At 50.0% G+C, this 8017-nt stretch overlaps 1 long non-coding RNA gene across 2 annotated transcripts; it reads right to left on the bottom strand.

The window, feature by feature from the left end:
* Window positions 1-3121: 3121 nt before the first annotated feature.
* LOC127485811 (uncharacterized) lies at window positions 3122-7748 on the bottom strand. 2 transcript variants are annotated; one of them, XR_016220345.1, is made up of 3 exons: window positions 7458-7706; window positions 3817-4111; window positions 3122-3738 (listed from the first exon to the last, which is right to left on the bottom strand). It is a non-coding gene; the product is annotated as an uncharacterized LOC127485811 (long non-coding RNA). The 2 variants fall into 2 exon arrangements; XR_007912716.3 differs by lacking the exon at window positions 3122-3738 and having other exon boundaries at window positions 3757-4111; window positions 7458-7748.
* Between the last annotated feature and the right edge of the window lie 269 nt (window positions 7749-8017).

Below are 8017 nucleotides of genomic sequence, written 5' to 3'. Positions count from 1 at the left end.
ATCAGGCTGAACTATCTTTAAATTCATCCGCTGAGCAAACATTTATTGAGTGTCAATTATGTGCCAAGAACTATTCTAGTGTTGGGAGTCTATCAGTGAACAAACAGACAAAATCTTTATTCCATCCTCATGGGGCTTATAATCTAATGAAAGGAGACAGTAAGCGAAATTTAAAAAAAAAAGTCAACCATATAGTGTATTCAAGAGGAGTGCTGGTGAGAAAAGGCATCAGAATAGGTATAGAGATATGTGCATTTAATGTTTCTTTAACTTACTAATTTGAGTAACATATTTTCATGTGTTTGAAACACAGAGAGAGCACCCATCTGCTGGTTCACTCCCCAAATGCACACAAAGGAGCCAGGAACCCTGCCCATGGTGGCAGGGACCCCATCACTGGGGTTATCACCTGCTGCCTCTCACAGTGTGCATTAGCAGGAAGCTGGAATCAGAAGCAGGGCCAGGGCTTGAGCCCAGGCACTCTGGTATAGAACGTGGGTGTCCCAGCTGGTGTCTTAACTGCTGTGCCAAACACCCGCTCTGGGGTTTCATTTGAAACAGGTAGCCAGAGGCAGCTCCACCAAAAAGGTGGTATTTGAACCGAAACCTGCAGGAGGCGAGGGAACCAGCCATGTGGCTCTTTGGGGAAAATGCTCTAGCAGAGGAAATGACAAGTGAAGAGACCCTGAGGTAGGAACTGCAGGTGTGTCGCAGGAAAGGCAAGGACGCCCCTGAGTCTGGAACAGAAGAGAAAGGAAGTTGGAAAGAATTTGGGGTTTTATCCTGTCCTGAAATGTTCAGAACAGAGGAGTGATGGAGGCTGATTTCTATTCCAACAGGCCCACTCTGGTGCTGCACTGGGGACAACGTCCACCATAATACCATTCCTATCAGCCAAGCCTTAAATGGCACCTGCCGCACGCTAAGTCCCACTTGAAGCTCTTCATGTCCATCAACTCCTTTCATCCTTACCACAACCCCTGAGGGCAGAGTCTCTGATTGTTCCCATTTTACAGAAAAGAAAGGAAAGCCCAGAGAAGTTGTCAGTGCCTGGCTACTGACACAGTCAGTGAGCAGTAAGGCCTGGTTTCGGGTGAAGGCACAAAGTCTTCCTTTTCTCCATCCTGCTCTGGGCAGAGTCAGGTCAAGGGTGAGATTAGTTAGGAGCAATGGCAGTGGTCTTGCACGCATACTCCTTCCCCAAGCATGGGAAGAGGAGGTGAAGGGAAGCTTCCTCACCTTGGGGGGGGGGGGGGGGGTTAATGATGGTAGTCGGGATTACAGGTCAAATTCTGGCCAAACAATAGTCCCCCCTTACATGATTTCAGATACCCACAGTCAATTACAATCCAAAAATATTCATGAAAAATTCAAGAAACAGTTTCTAAGTTTTCATTTCCATGTTGTTCTGAGTAGCATGATAAAATCGTGTGCCTTCCCACCTGGGATGTGGATCGGCCCTTTATCCAATGTATCCATGCTGTATGTGCTACCTGTCCATTAGTTACACAGTAGCTATTTTAGTTACCTGCTCAACTGTTGCAGTACCCTCAGTGCTTGTACAGAGAGCTCAGTCCTATCTAAGGTTTCAGGCATCCATCGGGTCTCTGAACATATCCCTGTGGATAGGGTGTGGGCTACTATATCTCAAGGTGGAACCAGCAGGTTTTGGAATTGCTGTCTGATCAGATGTGGGATAAAAGAGAGAGAATCAAGGTGTTTGTTTTCACTTGAGTGCAGATGGAGTTGCTTTTAACCGAGGTGAAGAAAACCAAAGGGAGGGGACGAGCAGAAGTGTGATTGGGGACACGCTATTTGAAAAGCCCATCGGACTCCAAGTCATAGAAGCCAAGAAAAGCTGAGAGGCTCAGCAGCATAGAGCCAGGCAGAGAAAGGGGTTAGGCCTTCAAGTAGGAGCACTCCTCCCTCTCTGTGTTTTAAAGAACCTTTCCATTGGCCAAGGGGACCCAGTCTACCGCTCCACTTCAGTTCAACGAGGCACACTGGCTGCAGGGTGGGCAGCCTTCTCGCACCCTCTCCTCCCCCTCCTCGGGGTGACAGTGTGTGTATGCCAAGGTGTGGACTGCAAGGGGGTGACAAGGTAACTCAGGCAACTCCGTCCCCAAGTGGCGATGGAGAGACGGCTTTCAGTGTTTACAGAATTCTGGCATTTCTCCCTGTGAACCTGCTGGGACTGGGGCATTGGGCTGCCACAGAGGCTGCCCCAAGCTGACTACGAGGCGGGCTGTTAGAGGGGTACTGAGGCAGCCTCTGCTGTGGGAGCTGGATGGAGCTGCCCGTGTTTATTTGGGTGGTGAGCTGCTTCTTAAAATCAGGCTTTGTTTCTGAAAATGAGACAGCTGGGGCTACATTTGGTGGATAAAGACATTTTGTTGAACTTTCAAAATGGGGTATTATTTTCCATTTACACTTATTTCACGGAGAATTGTAAGAAGATGAGATTGTAGACGTGTATGTGATATGCAGTAATGAGTGATGGATCTTTGAAGGTAAAAATATCTCTAGGATATTTCTTTTTCTTTTTTTTTTTTTTTTTTCCCTCTCCTCTCCTCTCCTCTCTCCTCTGGGCCTCAGCCTTGGTGAGTTTAGGTTTTGTTTTGTTTTGTTTTGTTTAATATCGAGATGGAGAGAGTCTCAAGCAGGAGTATAGACTGTTCTCCGCTCAATGTTTGTCTTAATAAAGGTTAAGAGAAATGAAATCATATTAAAAAGGCTCTCAAGAGACAGGAGTACCAGACGCTTCCAACTCCCTGGATTGTTGGGAAGGATGTAGGTCAGCCAGACAGGGGAACCCACGGGGCAAAGGGCGTGGCCACCAGACCCCTTCCCCAAGGGTGCAAAACCCAAGGAACAAAGGACACAGCCAGCCAAGAGGACTGGACAAGAGCAGACACAGGAGAGGAACTGATTCAGATTCCAAGACAATGCTTCCGACTTCCATCTTTCTCTCGCCTTGTTCAGGGGCCTCCTTCCCTGGGGACCCGCGTGGGGAAGAGCCGGCTTTGCGAGGAGTTAGATTTGACATCTTTCCCCCTCTTTGCTCTCTGCCTCCTCTTAATTGCTTTGGAAGGAAACCAAGAAAAGAGATAGTAGAAGGAAGAAAAATCTCCAGCTAGATTTTACTGGATAAGAACCTGTATAAGGAATTTCGGTGGTATTTACTGAACAAATAAATGAACAAACCATTCATCTATCAACCACTATATCAAAGAATCAATATACTAATTAGGGAATGAATTAGAGAATCGGAGGCTTTGGCACAAATTCTAAGATTTCTTAACCTTCTGCTCCAGAACACAGACCACTCTATCTTTGTGCGTAGACAAGGTCGGTATCCTCAAACACAAAAAGCAGAAATCATCACTGGTAATAGCCCGCAGCCAGCTATGTCCTCATCAACATCTTGGAAAGATCCCATTGCCCTGTTGAGCCCTTTGTGCATAAATATTAGGTAGTAGAAACAAACAAGCAAAAAATGCAGAAAGACACAGAGACAGAGAGAACGCCCATCTGTTGGTTCACCCCCCAAATGTCCACAAAAGCCAGGATTAAGTCCAGGCTGAAGCTGGGAGGCAGGAATTCAACCCAGGGCTGAGCCATCACCACTGCCTCCCAGGCTCTGCATGATCAGGAAGCTGGAGTCAGGAGCCAGAGCTGGGCGTTGAACTTGGCCACTCGGAAATCACATGTGGGCATCTCAACCACGAGGTTAAGCACCTGCTTCCAGAAACAAGCTTTTTAAAGGCAGAGAAGGCAATATTTTCCAATTTACTGAGTTCAAAACACACACCATACCTCTAGCCTTAGCCTACCACAGGGCAGGGTTCACTCTTCGGGCGTCGTATCTTCTAAAAGTCCGTTGGACTGTACTTTTCCCTCAACAAGTCTCAGCCACACCTGCCCCTACCCACCACTACCAACTCCTGTGTGTGTGCTGGGGTTGGTGTCGTCTTCCAGGACAGTTCCTGTGCGGCAGGGCCCACGTCTCCTTCCCCTTGGGGTCTCCCTGCCGCTCGGTGGGCATGTGATGCCTCCAGGAGATGCTGCTTCTAATCATGTCGGAGTCCCAGGTTTTCTCCCAAAGACCTCCCTGTGTGAAGTTACAGCAGATATCAATCAGTGGTCAATTGTAAATAGCAACTGTCTGGTTTAAGGCCAAATCGCCTGGAGTCATCCTTGACTTCTCCCTGGGATATAATTCATGAATTCTGTTGGCACCGCCTAAATACGCCACTGTGACTTACCAATCGTCTCTCCTTAATAACTTGGATAACTGAGCTGGGAACGTGTGCACCTAAGCGTCTCTTGAGAGTGTCCTACATTTTGAACTGGGGGTGGTAAGATCACAAGGATCAAGAGGGGAAGAAACATTTGTCTCATGGGGCATAATTTATATTCAATAAATTGAAAAGGGTCACTCGGGGATCAGACACTCAAGTATGGCAGAGGAAGCAAAAAGAAACTCCCCATTCTGGAAAGAATGGACGATAAGAAAAGCAGAAAATGGTCCAAGGAGTCTGAGTAGGGCAGAGCAGATTTCAGTAGGCTTTACAGGGTCAGAGGACAGGGTGATCCAGTCCAAGACCCCATCCCTGGGGGAGAGAGAGAGATGGTGCTGGGGTCAGGAGTGGGAGAGAGGCCAAGAGGCTCCTGTCGTGCTGAGGAGGCAACAGGTCGAGTTGTGAGTGGCACACGGGATTCTTCTCCATGCTCAGAGGCAGAATTCTTCCCTGCCATTGGAGCTACACGATGATCCAGAGCTTGGCTGGGGACTGGAGAGGTGAGGGAGGGATCCCATGGCTAACCCTGTCCTGTGTCCCACCCCACAGGTGAGGAGACTCGGGCTGGGGGTGGGGGTGTGAATAGCTGTATCTGCAATCACCCCTCTTCTGTGGAGTTCTCCCAGTTCCCACCTCCACATCACCCTCACCAGGGAGGTGGGCTGATGCTGAAGAACACACTGCCACCTTCCTGATTCTTTTCTCCTTCTCCTGTGTGTGTTTTTTTGTTTTGTTTTGTTTTGTTGTTGTTGTTGTTGTTGTTTTTCCTGATATTACCTTGTGAGTGAGGATTACATTTTGAAAACACCACCTCCAGCCCGGACAAGTTAGAGGAGTGAAGAATGTGGGGGCAGGGCACAGGGACCAGGAGGCCCCTGGGAGGTAAGGAGTTGGAGCCCCCTGGGAGGTAAGGAGTTGGAGCCCCCTGCCGAGGAGGTTGGGGGGGGGCACAGTGGCACTGTTTGGGGTTAAGCCACTGTTTGGGCACCTGAAGCTGATGTCCTAGTTGCTCTGCCTCTGACCCACCTTCCAGATAATTTATCCTGGGAGGCAATGGATGATGGCCCAAGCATTTGGGTCCCTGCAAAACCCGCATGAGACCCCCCTAGTGCAGTTCTGCTCCTGGCTTAGGCCTGGCCCAGCCTGGCTCTTGTGGGTATTTGGGGACTGAACCAGCAGATGGAAGATCTCTCTCTCACTCTGATTTCCAAGTATATCAAAAATAAACTTTTTTAAAAAGAAAATGGTAAAAAAGGACAAGCCCGGTACAGTGCTTCCCAAATGCCAGTCCCCTAAGAGACACTTGGAAAGCCTATTAAAAATACAGAAAATAGAAAACTTTGCCTTCCCCTGAAATTCTGAATGCAAACATCTGGTATGTGAATCATTTTATTTTTTTAAGGCAGAGAAACAGAGAGAGATCTCCCATCTACTGTTTCACTCCCCAAATGCCTGCAGTAGCTGGAGCTGGGCCAAGCCAAAGGCTGGCGCTGGGAACTCCATCCAGGTCTCCTCTCTGTGTGGCACGAACCACATACGGGAGCCATCACCTACTGCCTTTCAGGATGCACACTAGCAGGAAGCTGGAGTGGGGAGTGCAGCCCGGCTTGAACCCAAACACTCAACAAGGGTGTGTCAAGTAGGGATTTAATTCACTCCTCTGTATTTTTTAAAAATATTTTAATTAATTTAAAGAGAAGATTTTGTGCATTCCGTAGGTACAGTTCCACTCTGTGTTTTTAACAAGCACCTTAGCTGACTCCTATTCATGAGTTTGGCCACCCTGTTATGAAAGAGAACCCTCAGATCTAAGCAGAGAAGCCAGGCCTGGGGTACAGATTATGGGGGATTATGGGGGTGGATCGTTTTTTTGTCCATCCATACAACGTGAAAGAGAATCCCCACTTACTCCCAGCCTCCCCAGCACGTAAGAGAAGACAAACAGTCAGTGGACCCAAGATGACATTGGGCTCGCAAGATGCTGACTGCCTGGGGTACTGGGGACACAGGTATTAGTTGTCATCACCGGTGTCACTGAGGAGTGCTGGAGGGAGGCTCTGGCCCACCGCCTCACACTGGGACTCCCCACCCCGTGGCTTGCGTTTGCCAGCCCAGCCTGCCCGGGACACACACCTCCCCTTCTGGATCAGCCAGATCTTTCTATTCACAAACACAAGCACATGTCCAACCACCCGCCACCCAGGACTGGCATTCCTTCATTACACCACAGCTTAACCACTGCACTCGCCACTTAATGCTGTTTCATACGCCCTAGGGGTAACAAAAGCCCCCACTAATGGCTTCTGGCCATTTCACTTCCTTGAGTCCATTATGGAACATTCCAGAAAAGTTCAAGAGCAACACTCCCCAGTAGGTAAATGTCAACCATCTCGGTTTTCTGCACGGGCGCAGGGTTTTACGTGCCCCACACAATGCTAAGCTGATAACACAGATAACCCATCTGGTCATGGCCTGCCTTCCCTCCCGGGGTGGGCAAGGGATTATAGCTGTTTTAACGCTGGGAGACTCGGAGCTCGTAAAGAGCCTTTTGCTCTGAACAGGGGGGCAGTTACATAAGTCCAGGAGCTCCGGCACGGCAGGGCAGCGGGCTCCAAGTGGCATCTAATTATGGGGAGGCTGCTGGCCACTGTTGAAGGTACTGTCACAGGACCCAGGTCCCAGCCTGCTGATGTGCTGCCAGCAGTTGCACTAAAACGGAAATTAAGTGCAGTGTCATGGCCATTCAGGGCATTAGGAATGGAAGGCGCCCGGGAGCTGCCTCCTGGCCCCTTGCCCACCTTATTAGCAAGGTGCAAACGAGGACCTGGCCTGGGAGAGGGAAACAGCTGGAGAAAGAGATCTTCTCTGCAGGTGGAGATAGGAGGAGAGGGAGAGGCAGGGAGCCTGTGTCCCAGATCACCTTGGCTGAGAAGAAAATTGGCTTGTTAATGAGGAAAAATCGCCAACCTCTTCCCAAAACCCTTTAAGGAACATTTTCTAGGTTGGAAGGTGTCTCCAGTCCCTACATGGGTCCTCTACCCCACAACACACCAACGTGCACACACTTACACACACATGCACATGCATCGGGGACAGCAGTGAGGGGGCTGGGGGAAGGGCCAGCACCAAATGACATCTGCATTCTTTGACACTCACCTCGCGTCGTTTGTGATTTGCTTGAAACCTTCAGGCTAGCGGCTCAGCTCGGCAAGGCTTCTCCAGCCTGCCAAGTTCACAAGCTCAGGATCTGGGGAAAGCCTGGCCTTGGCCACGCTCCAACCCTGGATACCAAGGCTAGCTGCTAAATAGAGACACAAGCCCCAGTGCCCAAGGGTGGGCGGGGAGCTCTCGGGCTGGCTGCTGCCCCCACGCCGACGTCCCCTCCCCCACCACACACACACACACACACCCACTTCCTCTCTCCTCTCCTCCTCCATCACGTCACCCTGACCTTTATTGCTGGCAGCTGCCCCAGCTGGATGATTGACAACACTCCTCTTAGAAAATGGAAACTCAGGCAGATTTTGGGAAACTCGGCGAAGGGACCAACAGCACAGCTGTCCCCTCCCTGTCATCCACCCCACTGCCACTGGGCCAAGGGGCTTTTCTCACTTGCAGCCCAAGCCGAGCCGCATGTGGAGCACGCCGGGGGTCTCTGCACAGCCAGGCCAAAGCTTCAGCGCACAGCCCTGTGCGCTTGTTTCTTTGCCAACAGC

The sequence above is a fragment of the Oryctolagus cuniculus genome, chromosome 1 (genome assembly GCF_051225735.1).
Source record: "Oryctolagus cuniculus isolate XC-2025 breed Fujian yellow rabbit chromosome 1, ASM5122573v1, whole genome shotgun sequence".
Lineage (NCBI taxonomy): Eukaryota > Metazoa > Chordata > Mammalia > Lagomorpha > Leporidae > Oryctolagus > Oryctolagus cuniculus.
This window is presented reverse-complemented; position numbering and strand designations above follow the sequence as displayed.